Source organism: Phytophthora infestans, genomic scaffold (assembly GCF_000142945.1).
Source record: "Phytophthora infestans T30-4 supercont1.45 genomic scaffold, whole genome shotgun sequence".
Classification (NCBI taxonomy): domain Eukaryota; phylum Oomycota; class Peronosporomycetes; order Peronosporales; family Peronosporaceae; genus Phytophthora; species Phytophthora infestans.
Genome location: NW_003303714.1, coordinates 661,563 through 673,771, shown reverse-complemented (window position 1 = coordinate 673,771; position 12,209 = coordinate 661,563). Strand labels below are relative to the sequence as shown.

Below are 12,209 nucleotides of genomic sequence, written 5' to 3'. Positions count from 1 at the left end.
ATCCATGGCAGCCTGGCCTTCATCCCTCCCTCTTCCGTCGCAGCACCGAGCCGCAGCGTCCATTGCCTCCAGCCACCAGTTGGAATGTGAATCTTTATGATTCAGAGAGCTATAACCCTTTTATGTACAAATCTAGTTTAGGAACTAGGATGTCTTCCAAAACAGTAGCTACTGTAATACCGGTATTTCAGCGAGGTTTTGCTCTGATTATTGTGGTTTTGAGGTTTTACTACAAACCCAGCTCCAAAACTCGTTTAAGTACGACGAAGGCTGTTGGATACAAAACTGACTACAGGGCTTGTAAGGATGAATATGATTGTTTATCGGACCATAGTTGAATTTTGTATGTATATCTGCCAATTACCTGCCAGCAAATATCACCAGCCAATCACAGTTAATCTAAATCATGATTTTACCAATGGGATGAAGTTGGTCTAGGTGAGTCATCCAAGCCACCCGATCGGACGTATTAAGTTCGATAAAACTCTAAAATATGTGTATATTCATTCAGTTGACAAGAGGTAAACGTATCACTTTCATATTCCTCTTTATCGGACCTTCACGATGGGTCTGGAGGAATTGCAACCTGACATCACATTGGGGGCTAAGGCAACTGCTGTCGCAGCTTTTTCCAAGTTTTAAAGGGCAAATATGTTGAGGAGGAATGCGTAAAGAAATGTATTGAGGAGGATGAGAGTGGCAAGAGCTTTGTGTGCGGCATGGATAAGGTTGGAATGTATCTTGCGTTTAGTGAAGGAAAGAAGGGTACACTGCTGGCACGAAACACTGCAATGCAGTACTATCGCCAAGCCAAAATTTGGCTCCTAGAGCAATTTCCTCAGCACCGAGCTTCGCTAGAATCGCGGCTGCTTAAAATGGGAAAAACTTTAGATAACTTTTGTCTGAAAAGAGATGGTGGTGGCTTCGTAGCAAAGGTTCCACCATGTACAAAGGCTGACTTGAAAAAAATGGCTGTGTATTTGTATGTCAATGCATGTTCTGAGAGTGACTGCCAAGATGCTGCTCTTCTATGTCTGCTTTGGTACCTGTTCAGGCGAGCTTCGGACCTGTCGATGATCAAGAAGCGGAACATCTCTATAGATGCCGCCCGTGTCTTCTTCCTTCGCTTGGTCCGTGTGAAGACGTCGAAAGAACAAGGCTTGTCTCTCTTCCCCGACGCCGACTTCGCAACGTGCCCCTTGCTCGCTGTTGCTCTCGTCCTCTCCGTCCAAGCAGCACCGTGCCCAGCTCTCATCGGGAGCCTTCCTGACCAAGTGCAGCAAACGCTGACCACACTTTCACCTGACGTGCCGCTCGTGGAGCTCCTAAGCGCACCACCGATGACCTCTGGTCTTGCTACGCCTGCTCCTCCTCCTCCTCGTAATGCCGCGGCCCCGACAATCTACGCACATGTCAGCCGTGTGCTTGATCGCGTCGCCCCTGCCGCCGGTGTGTCAGCTGCTCTCACGTCGCACTCTTTCCGTCGTGGTGGGGCCCAACATGCCAACGGCTGCGGAAAGATGACCACGCGATGAATCGTTTTTCGGGAAACTTGGAACTTAAGCACCACAAACAAAGGGTTCAACTAAATTGCTAATACAAGTAGAGAAGACCACATGGTTGCCAAGGTATTGAGTGGAAACAAACCAGAGGATGTTGTCCCTCTCAAAGACCTGTCCAGCTTTGACGAAGCCACGCTTGACGCGATTGCCGAGTTCCAACGAGTCTTGTTCGCAGCTTGCTATCAGCTAGAGACGGAGAGCTTCAACATCAACCGGAAGGTTCTGGATGTCCTAACCGCTTGCGTCGTTAGACACTATCCCGTCGTAAAGGGCTTGAAAACCAAAAGTCCAGCGGTGCAACGACTCGAAAACTGTGCTACTCAGGCTGGACGTACGCTTCCGGACCTCTTAGCCTGGTCGACGCAGCGCAGCACTCCTGTAAAGACAACATAGAAGCATCCACCTCACCATCCATGCCAATGGAACCAAGCCAAGAACAGAAGATCATCGAGCACCAGGCCTCTGTCATTAAACACCTTATTGAAAATTTCAAGCGCCAAGAAGCTCGCATGGATCTGCTTGAGGCTAAGCTGAGCGGTGATCCTGCAGCTGTAACGCGAAAAAAGAAGCATTCAAGATGAAGACGCCACAGATGTGAGCAAATCAAGCAAAAACAGCGTAGAGGATCAGCAGCCTACCTTCATGCGACTTGGTTTATCTGGTACGCGCAAGAGCCACGCTAGTACGTCGAAGCACCGAAGCAGCAGCCCTCGAAGGCAAAGCTGCTAGTCGCGTACATGAAGCTGTTCCTCGACAGCGGCTTCGTGCTCAGCCAAACCTCAGCGAACTACCGCGACCGAGTTCTGGAGCTGAGGGAGCGCGCCGAGAATGCTGTACTCACGTACTTGAAAGGCAAACACAGCATCAACTCTCACGGATCGAGCGCGGTCCTCAAGCACCTCCAGCGGGTCCACTGCGCCGGCGCGCTAAATGCCAAGATCCAGCGCCACCGTCATTTGCTGCAATCCAAGGCCCGTGGTTAGTTATCTGCCAGTAAAAACGTGCCACTTGTAATTGCGTTAAATTACACGTATCGAATGGTTTGCAGCCTCTCACTTTCAGTCAATCCGTCGCCGACAGCTCACGTTGGCGGTCAGTCTTACTTCTTTCAACGCAACTACGCTGATCTCCCGTACGGGCTGCACGGTCTTCCAAGCCTCCAGGTCGCCTCTGACCCCCCCCCCTCTCCCTTCCAACGATGTAGCTTAACTGGGAGAGCGCAAGGTTTCGGCCATGAGGATGCCCGTTCAAATCGGGCCATCGTTATTGCTTATGCTTGGGTCAGAGGCCTTGTAGCGAAGATCAAGTTTCGTGGACAGCTCAGATCAGCAAGAAAGGTGACTACATACGTGTGTTGAGGTCGACGTAGCTTAATGCTGTGAGGAAGGGTGAATGTATTCTCATTTCAATGTTTGTTCTACTTACTAACCTCCTCAAGAACGTCCTGCGTGTAGCCAGGAGGTCTTCCGGAGACGATTGTCTCGGACCGAGACCCACGGTTCACGGCTGCGTTTTGGAAAACACTGTTTCCTTTACTGGGAACTCGTTTGCAGATGACCACTGCGGGCCATCCGCAGACAGACGGCCAGACAGAGCGCGTCAATCGAGTGCTCGAGGACACTCTGCGCAGTGTGTGCGCGGCAGCACCACGTACGTGGTCGACGCAGCTTCCAGTTGTTGAGTTTGCGCTCAACAACGAGGTGCACGCGTTCACGGGGCTCACGCCGTTCTACTTGAACGGCTTCCGTCACCCCAGATTACCTCTCACTCTTCGAGGAGACACTGACTCCTCTATTGTAAGTGGGGGGAGGCTCGGAAGCCCTTTCCTCCCAGGTCTCGGATGTGAGACCAGTTTCGCTGCGGAAACAAGTGGAATGCTTTATGGATACCAAGATGAGCGTTGTCAGCTAGGTCCGCGATGCCATGGCAGCTGTAACGGGCTTTCAGCAACCCGTTACCTTACGTACACTGTGCGTGAGGAAGCAGGCAAATTAGACTCTGAGATGTATTGAAAGGTAACGGCGTGGTCTCGGACCACGCCAACCAGTAGATGTGTTCTACAAGCTGATTGGCCATCGCATTGGATGCGATGGCGATGTGTGACGATGGGCCCGTCACAGCAGCGGCCCAGGATATACAAAAGGAGTTATCAGACAAACATGGAAGAGAAAACTTAAGGGTATTTAAAGTGGGGGACTTAGTGCTACTAGACACGAGGAACCGACCTCTTGACACTGTCAGCTCTGTCGGTAGCAACAAGCTTAAGCACCGCTTCATTGGACCATTTGCAGTCCTGGCCAGACATGGTGCGTCGTACACCATCGACCTGCCTAAGTCAATGACGATGCACCTGACGTTCTATGTTGGACGTCTTAAGCGGTACTTTGATCCGCAGGGGGTTGCTGACTCGCAGACCCCCCTTGGCCCAGCTCCTCAAAGCGAGGACCGGTCACCGACGTCGACGAGGGCGTCGGAACAGGCACCCAAACCTCGGTCTGAACGGCAAAGCTGAGGTCAAGACCGTACGCCGGAGGGGCTCCGTACAAAATCTCCCCGGAGCCATACGCCGGGTACGTTGAGTACGCCGGGTACGCACCATACGCGTACGTCTGGGAGTGCGCCGAAAGCGGCCCCGGACGTGGCAGCAGAGCCTCGATTCGTCGGATCGTGCGAAAGGCCTCGTCCAGATCGGACGAAGAGGCCCGTCGGTCCACCCGCAGATGCAGGCTCGCGACCTCACGCTCTAACAGGTCTAGGCTTCCCGCAAGACGAGCGAGCTCGCCATGATTCCCGGCCTGGGCGGCAGCATCACCGCCAGCCCCAAGGCCAAGTGCAATCTCAAGCACGAGGACACGTTGACGGAGGTGGTCAACCTCAGGGCCCTGTGTCGGACCCGCAGGAGAAGCACTCGGACGAGAGTGGCGTTCGGAAGGCGCCGAGTACTCGTACTCGTACGAGGGCACCTCCGCCCCGGCTTGACCGGAATGGAGAAGTTCACTTCCACGTGGAGCGGATCCTCCAGGAGCGACGGCGTCGCGGTAAGCGACTGCTCCTCGTGAAGTGGAGGGGTTATGCCCACACTGAGAACTCGTGGGAGCAAATTAAACGGCTCCTGATTGACTGCCCGAAGGCTGTCGCAATCTGGGAGCACAAGCGGCGGCAGCATTTCATAAGTAGTCCGGGGCTTCTTGTCGGAACGGGGTACGGCCGTTGACGACACGCCGTACCCGCGCTCATCGTGAGCGCTGGAAGCCGCGCGCTTCAGGATGCCCCTTAGCAGCACGCGCTTGCTGACCATGTCGTCAAACTGAGCACGAAGATCACGCTGGTCCAGGATGCGGGACAGCAGCTGATCTTCATGGAGTTCCCGTAACTCCGTGGGTGAGTACTTAAGAGACTCCACCCAAGCCCAGAACATGTCCTCACAAGAGCCCCAGGTAGGACAGCTCCCGGGCAGAACCCAGGGGTATCCCCAAAGAGGATAGAGACCACCCCAGTTCTCGGGCTTCTTGCGACAGGTCGTAAAGTCTTTAAGAGGGGCACGGTGCGGCGCGAGAAGCACACACCGAGCCGCCTCCAAGTTGTCAACAAACAACTGCTCCTTCTGAACAAGGGTGCGTTCGTAAATGCCCCTAGAGGTGTGGCCGCCCACAAGGCCACGAGGAGCGACGAGAAGCTGCAGGAAGAGGTCAGCCCCAGAGCTCTCCTCGGAAGTCCAATACGCTCTTGAGTTGATGGCAGCTCCCTGGCTGACGGGTGCCACCGCCGAGCCCCTACGCACACGCTGGGCAGCTTAGAAGTCCTCCTGCTGCTGGTCGAGGTCATTCGCGATCTCCCAGGGCTTAGAAATAGCACCCTCTTCCTCTTCAACCGAGGAGTCGAAGAGTCCCCGATGGACGTACCGAGTCTCCTTCTCCTCGCGGAGACTTAGAAGCCGTACGCTTCTTAAAGGGCTTGGCGCCTTCGGCTTTAGCGGCCTTAGCACGCGCAAGACCCTCGGCAAGCGAGAGATGTTTGCGAGGTTTCTCTTCCGCATCGCCACCAGCTTTGGGATTGCCCTTAGCCTTGACGGCTGGACTCTCAGAGCGCACATGCGTCCTGGGGCTGTGATCACCGTGATCACTAGCGAGCGACTGCACGCTGTCGTCCTTGTGCTCACTGGGCACTAGGCTGTGCCCTCCCACAGAGCCCGCAGGAGCATCGTGCGTGCTCTCGGACTCGCTTCGTCCTCACTGCCAGAGTCGAGCTCACGTTCAGCGAACCGAGGGCTCGGACGATTGTCTGGAGAGATCGAGGGCGATGGGCTGCGGCGCTTGCTTGCTCGCTTGCCCGCAGCCGCGTCACCCGATGAGCCGATCGCCTCGGGGACCACCTGAGTAGCCTCCTGAAGTGCCGAGCCTTTGCCGTGAGGCTTAGCGCTCTTGGCTTGCGCCTTCCCGGCAGCCGCCTTGGAGCGTGTCATCGCACCGCTCTTCGCAGTGCCACGAGGCATGACAAACGGTCGAAGTGGAGACCCAGAAGAGGAGCGCACAGACTGCTGATCGAGGCTCTAACTGTGAGGTGAGCCTCCGCCGCGCTCGCGCGGCCTAGTCGATATTTTTCGACTTTGAGAATGATAGTTTGTGACGCACACTTCTTCATTCTAATTGGTCGGTAACCGAACCTAAGTGGGGGAAGATGTAACAGGGTACGTAGCCCTAAGTGCACCCCTAGTTACATGAAGTGTGACACGTCATACTTCATTATATTTGGTATAGTACCAACGTAGGTCGTCCAAAGCCAATCATTGGCTGATGACATTGCTTTTCTATAGGTGATTTATAGTTTGTATTTAACCCAAGCTTTATCTACCGGGGCGGCTTAATGTAGTGGCCGATGCGCTCTCGCGCAGGCCGGACTACGAGTTAGCTCATGTCACGATAGTGACGTCGTCAGTGCCTGACTTGATACGCGGAGCGTATGCACAAGACGACATGTGCGTAGCGCTGCTACGGGCTCTTGGGAGCGAAGCGTTTAAAGACTCTGACCTGGGCGCTTACGGCTTGTACTTCACCTCGAAGTTATACTCGGCAAAGAAGGAAAGCCATCTTGCCATTCTCTGAGAGAGATGAGGCGACTGTGTCGCAGTGCGTAACGACGCATGATCAGTAAAGATCACAAAAGGCTTAGAGCCTAGCAGGTGTACCCTGAATTTGACTAGAGCATACTTCATTGCAAGTAGCTCTTTGTCATGAACTTGATAGTTCTTCTCTGCAGCTTTGAGCTGGCGAGACTCAAACGTGATCACGCGTTCACGCCCTTCGGCGTCTGCTTGTAGTAAAGCACAACCGATTGCAAAATCGGAGGCGTCACAGACGACGCTAAACGGACTATCCGGGTCCGGTAGCGCAAGGATCGGAGACTGGAGGAGGCTCTCCTTCACAGCCTCGAAGGCTCCGTCGTGCTCGACGTTCCAGCACCATGGTGCGTCCTTCTTAAGGAGATCTGATAATGGCCGAGCCATCTCCGCGTATTTCGCGCTGTACTTGTGCAAGTAATTGGCTAAGCCTAGCCCCTTGCGTAAGTCTTTTTGGTTCTTGGGAACCGGCCAGTCCACGATGGCCTTGACTTTGGCAGGATCTGCCCTTAACCCCTTAGTTCCCGGCCTCAAATATGAGGGTATATTTTGACCTCGTCCCATATACAGATATAAAGGAATTTGTATGGGGTTTCAATTAAGTCCGGATATCTTGGCGCGGGATCGGGGTGGTAACAACGACTTGCCAGTGTGTATAGTACGGATTCTCCAACATAAAGGAGGGTTTATGTAGTACATTGAGACGATCATATACAACTATGCTGTATAAATAAACATAAGATATGTACTGTTTATTGATTAGCCTATCTTTGTGCTGTTGCATACGTCCAGCAGCGGTGAGTTCATTTATTATAGCCAATAACAAGAAAGATCAAGTGCCGTATCAATTGATTGCTCCTTGCATAGACATGTACGACCAGACGGCGCAACCACTACGCCTCCTCCTCCACCGCTTCATCATCTTCTTCGCTCGACTCCCCAGCACCAGCACCAGCACTTGCTCCGCTCTCGCCTACCTGCTGTCTGCGTCTCCGCTTCTTGCCTGGACGCTCCGCTGGCGCTCGGTCGCGTATCTTGTGGTCGCGTAGCAAGCGGCTCGGGATGTCATTCCCGTTCTTCCAGTCGAGGTGCCATATCTGAAAGCACGTGCGCTCCCTTTCCTCCCTAACAACGTTGCAGAGATACTTCCTGCGGCACAACCTACAGTCAGCGCTATCACCGTGTTAGTATCAAGCATGAACAGCATGTACGTACCTCTTTGGCCCTGCAGAGCATTCTGGACAGTAATACTTCGTATACTTCCGCGGCACCACCTTGTAGATAGCACACACTTTGCAGGTTCTGTGGCGACGCTTCTTTCCGGTTTCAGTGTCGGCCTTGTCTGGGTTCTCCGCCAGTTCGTGGCCATCATCAATGCGGTCTGAGCCACGTCGCTGCTCCTCCCGTCTTGGCGACGCTCCTCGTGCAGGTGAAGCGGCTGTACGCTCCTCAGCGGAGGTGGATTTCTAGAATAGGAAACATAACCAACATAACACATATTAGTAAATGCATTTATGTTGCCAAACCCATCATAGCAACTTACCTCAATCTCAGCGAAAGAGTTTTCATCAACAGCAAGTAGTTGTTCCATGAGTGTCTCGAAGAATGCGGAATGCTTCGGGGATTTGTGCCCATTGGCACGCTGGTTGTGTCGATACACAATAAAGGCGTTCACCAACGCCATGTCCAGCAATCCGAGAAACAAGGTCTTGTAGTACTTTCGTGATTTGTACGAAAGCTGCACGCTGTAGCGTTGCATCCGGAGCTGGTCGTGCACATCAACACCTCCCATGTATCGGTGATAGTCACGAACCAGCTCCGGTGCCGGTAGCTCTTTCATCTGGCCTTTGATACGCCGCACTACAATAAAAAAGCACAATAGTGAGCAATGATACATATATATAAACACACAGGCTTACTTACTGACACTGACTGTTTCTCTGCTGCCACCACTGCTCAGCATGTGGACGGGATTGCGGTCCATCCACATTGCTGCGGTTATCTGCGGAAAAAGCTTATTTTCAGCCAGCTTAATTGTCCCCTGTGGTGGTACTAGCTCTCTCACACCATTCACGGTTCTGTAAGACTTGTCAGTCTTCACATCCTTCGCGTACCCTGCCATACGCGTCTGGATCGTACCCGTAATGTACATCCGTCGCTGCAACAGCTCCAACGCCAGCTTCACCGACGTGTAAAACCGGTCTGTGATTACCAAACGCCACGGGGAGGTCGGTGATGGCGGGCACAGTGCGTTCATGTTCCTTAGTACGGCAGCCTCGCCGCAATTATTATCAGCAGGAATCGGAGTCCGGAGATTACTCTTAGCACCACAGTACACCTCGAATCTGAACAGTCGCACAAACGCACACGATATTAGTAAAAGTAATAAATATGTTGGATTAGGAAATTCTCCACAATGTGGATGTTTGCCCGTCCAACATAAGCACTTAGACCAAAAAAAAAAGTGGCAAGCATTAGCTTGCCACCTTGAACGCACCTCATGCAATAAGCTGTATCTGCACACGCTGCCACGAACACCTTGGTCCCCCACTTGTGCGGTTTGTCCTTGTTGAACTGTCTGGTAGGATTGTAGCGGGATCTTGAAGGCAGCGTAGCTTCGTCAAAGCTAATGACAGGAGGAATCTTGTAGCCGCGCGCAAATGTACGCTGTAAAACCTCGATAACCGGCCGAATCTTCCATACACGATCCGTGCTAGCTTGAGGCGACTTGTTGTTGGAGAAGTGCAAGTATCCCATTATGTGGAAGAACCGGTTGCGGGACATGTACTTGCCGAAGCGTGGCGTTGGCAACGCACCAGCCGGTGTCAACTCCCAGTGAGCAGCAATCCCCTTTCGCACTGGAGACAGCATCCTTGCAATGAGAAGCGCGATGACGCGCAAAACCTCCCACGGCTCTATCGGCTTCACACGTGCTAGTCGCCGACGAATATCTGCGAGGTTCTCTACTTCTCCACCACCACGACGCTGCTTCGCTTGAATCGCCTGCGCACGACCCGGTATCGACTGCGTGTGGTAGCGATTGCTCTCGACGGCAATCTGTCTCCACAATTTTGGCGGTAGGTAGTAGAAGAACAGCGCCAGCGGGTCTTCAGCCACTCCAAGGACGCTCTCAGATGGTCCATAAGGCCCGTCGTAAAGGTCTTCATACGTAGGATTGTCTCCAAATTTGGACTGGTCTACAAATAGCACATCAAAGTGAGTTAGATAATGTTAACATTATGTTGGACAACGACGGAATAATAGTTGCGTATGTTGGATAGCGTTCAACATAACTTACCATACTCCCAGCCAGAATGTTTCATCTCCGCCAAACGCGCCGCATTCATCGCCACCGACTTGCAGAACGTGTCCGGTAGCTCAGTTCCAACGCAATCGGCTAACTCCTCATCAGAGAGTTCTCCAAGCTCCCAATCTCCTTCCCACTCACTGTCCGCGTCGTCATCGTCTGAATCAGGACCAGATTCCTCTTCTGATCCGAGGCCAGTGCACTCACGTGCACCAGCCGCCATGATGTTAGGATCACCGTCGACTACGCAGGCGACAGGGAGATGCGGGGCAGCTGACGCAGCACCGGTGTCTGTGGTGTCACTTATGGTGCCTTCAGCTTGAGCTTCGCGTTCTGGACTGTCTTGTAGGACGTGGCGGCGTCGTTTCGGGGATCTTTGCGTAACCGGCGCCTGCTTGTTCGTCCGAGGGGGGCGCAAGGTCTCCACAGCGCCTTGAGCATCTCGCACAGGCGTTAGAAGCGCACTTGAAGCCACAGCTGAAGCCACAGCCATCACCACGTCTGCTACAACTTCCTCCACCTCTGGTTCCACAGAATCTTCCTCATTTTCTGCAACAGGTATTACCTCTTTAGCTTCGTCCGTACTCGCTGTTGCTTCTGTCTCTTTGGGTGCTGCCGGCTCAATATGTGGACCTCTAGACTCTGCTATCTCCATGGCTGTCGTCGTAAGTTTCATCGCCCTCTTCCTAGACTGCTTCTTCAACGCACGCCCCTCAGCGCCATGCTTTGGCTCTGCTGCTGACTGCCTCTCGTCGTCTCGACGAAGGCGACGCTTGTGGCGGTCACTGAGGGCTGCCTTGCACAACCGGGTCTCTTCCGCTGTCAGCGTCCGTCGTGGCATCTTGCCAGACGTCGCCACCATTCTGGTCTGCTGCCCCCGCGGTCGTTTTGAAGAATGAGAGAGTTTTGTGGCTGTCGGCCACCCGTTGGTGGTGGGTGACACCGCCTCTCTTTATCTCGTTCAATCAGGAATCCGGTCCAGCTACCCTAAGCCTGTGCATCCGGCCGTTTTAGGCTCCCACTTTTGTCTTGACTTCAGTATTGAGATTTCCTGCGCTCTCTTGAGATCTGTTCAATACAAACCCCAAGTCAGTTTTTCTCTTATGTTTAGCCGCTAAACATAACATAGATGCCGAAAAAAACTGAAAGAAGCTATACACCTCTTATGTTTAGCGGCTAAACATACGGGAACTAAGGGGTTAAGCCTCGCTTCCCAATGAAGCACCCGAGGAAAGGTATTTCCTCCGCGCCAAAGACGCACTTATCCAAGTTGGCATACAACTTATTAGTGCGCATGCACTCGAGCACCGCTCGCAAGTGGTCAATGTGGTTTTCCACGTCTGACTTTCCGTGCTCGGCACGACTATAGACGAATATATCGTCAAAGTACGTTTGAGCGTACGCCCGGTGGGGCCTAAACAACTGCGTCACAGGTCGATTGAACGTTGCTGATGCGTTCAACAGCCCCTGGGGCATCACCGGCCACTCCCAGAGCATACCGCTCGGAGTACTCAGCGCTGTCAGCGGAATGTCGCTCGCTCTCATGAGCAATTGGTAGTATCCATCGACCAAGTCGAGCGCGCTGTACAACGTACAGCCTACCATGTTGCTCTGCAGAACATCCTTGCGAGGAATCAGCGTTTGCGCCGGGATAGGTGCCGCATTTAGCTTGTTAAAAGCATGAACAGTGCGCCACTTGCCGTTCGGCTTTCGGACACAGAACGTGGGTGTCGAGTGCGGAAACTTACTCTCACGCACCATCCCTGCCTCGTTCTTCGCACGGAAGAATGCGTCAATGACGTCACACTGCTCTCTCGGCAAAGGACATTGCCTTGTTACGCAGTATTTGGTTCCAGGAACCAGGTCAATCTCATGACACACGCCTCGATCCGGAGGCAGGCCCGTCGGTGGGTCTTTCGAGACAACGTCTCCATACTCCTTCACCAACGGGTAGAAGGGATCCGAAGGATCTTTTAGGATCGCCGATCCACTTCTTGCGCTCACCGCCTTCTTAGTGTCCTCTAGGACCGCGTCGTCCACGACGGATGAGGAGTTTAACTCCTCCTCAGGTCCCAGTAGGACCACCTCGGCTAGTTCGCCTGCCTTTAAGGCTTCGCCAAACTCGGTCATGGACATCTCGTCCAGCTCTAGCAGAGCATCTGCAGCGGGCAGAGTGTCAAGGTTGATGTCGCCTTCTACCTCCCCGTCACTCCGATCACGAGTG

The 12,209-nt window shown here is 53.3% G+C and overlaps 1 pseudogene across 1 annotated transcript; it reads left to right on the top strand.

Annotated features, from left to right (window-relative positions):
* The first annotated feature begins 2,756 nt into the window (after nt 1-2,756).
* Nucleotides 2,757-2,828, top strand: PITG_28892 (annotated as a pseudogene). The gene has a single exon. The product of its transcript is annotated as a tRNA-OTHER (tRNA).
* Nucleotides 2,829-12,209: the final 9,381 nt, after the last annotated feature.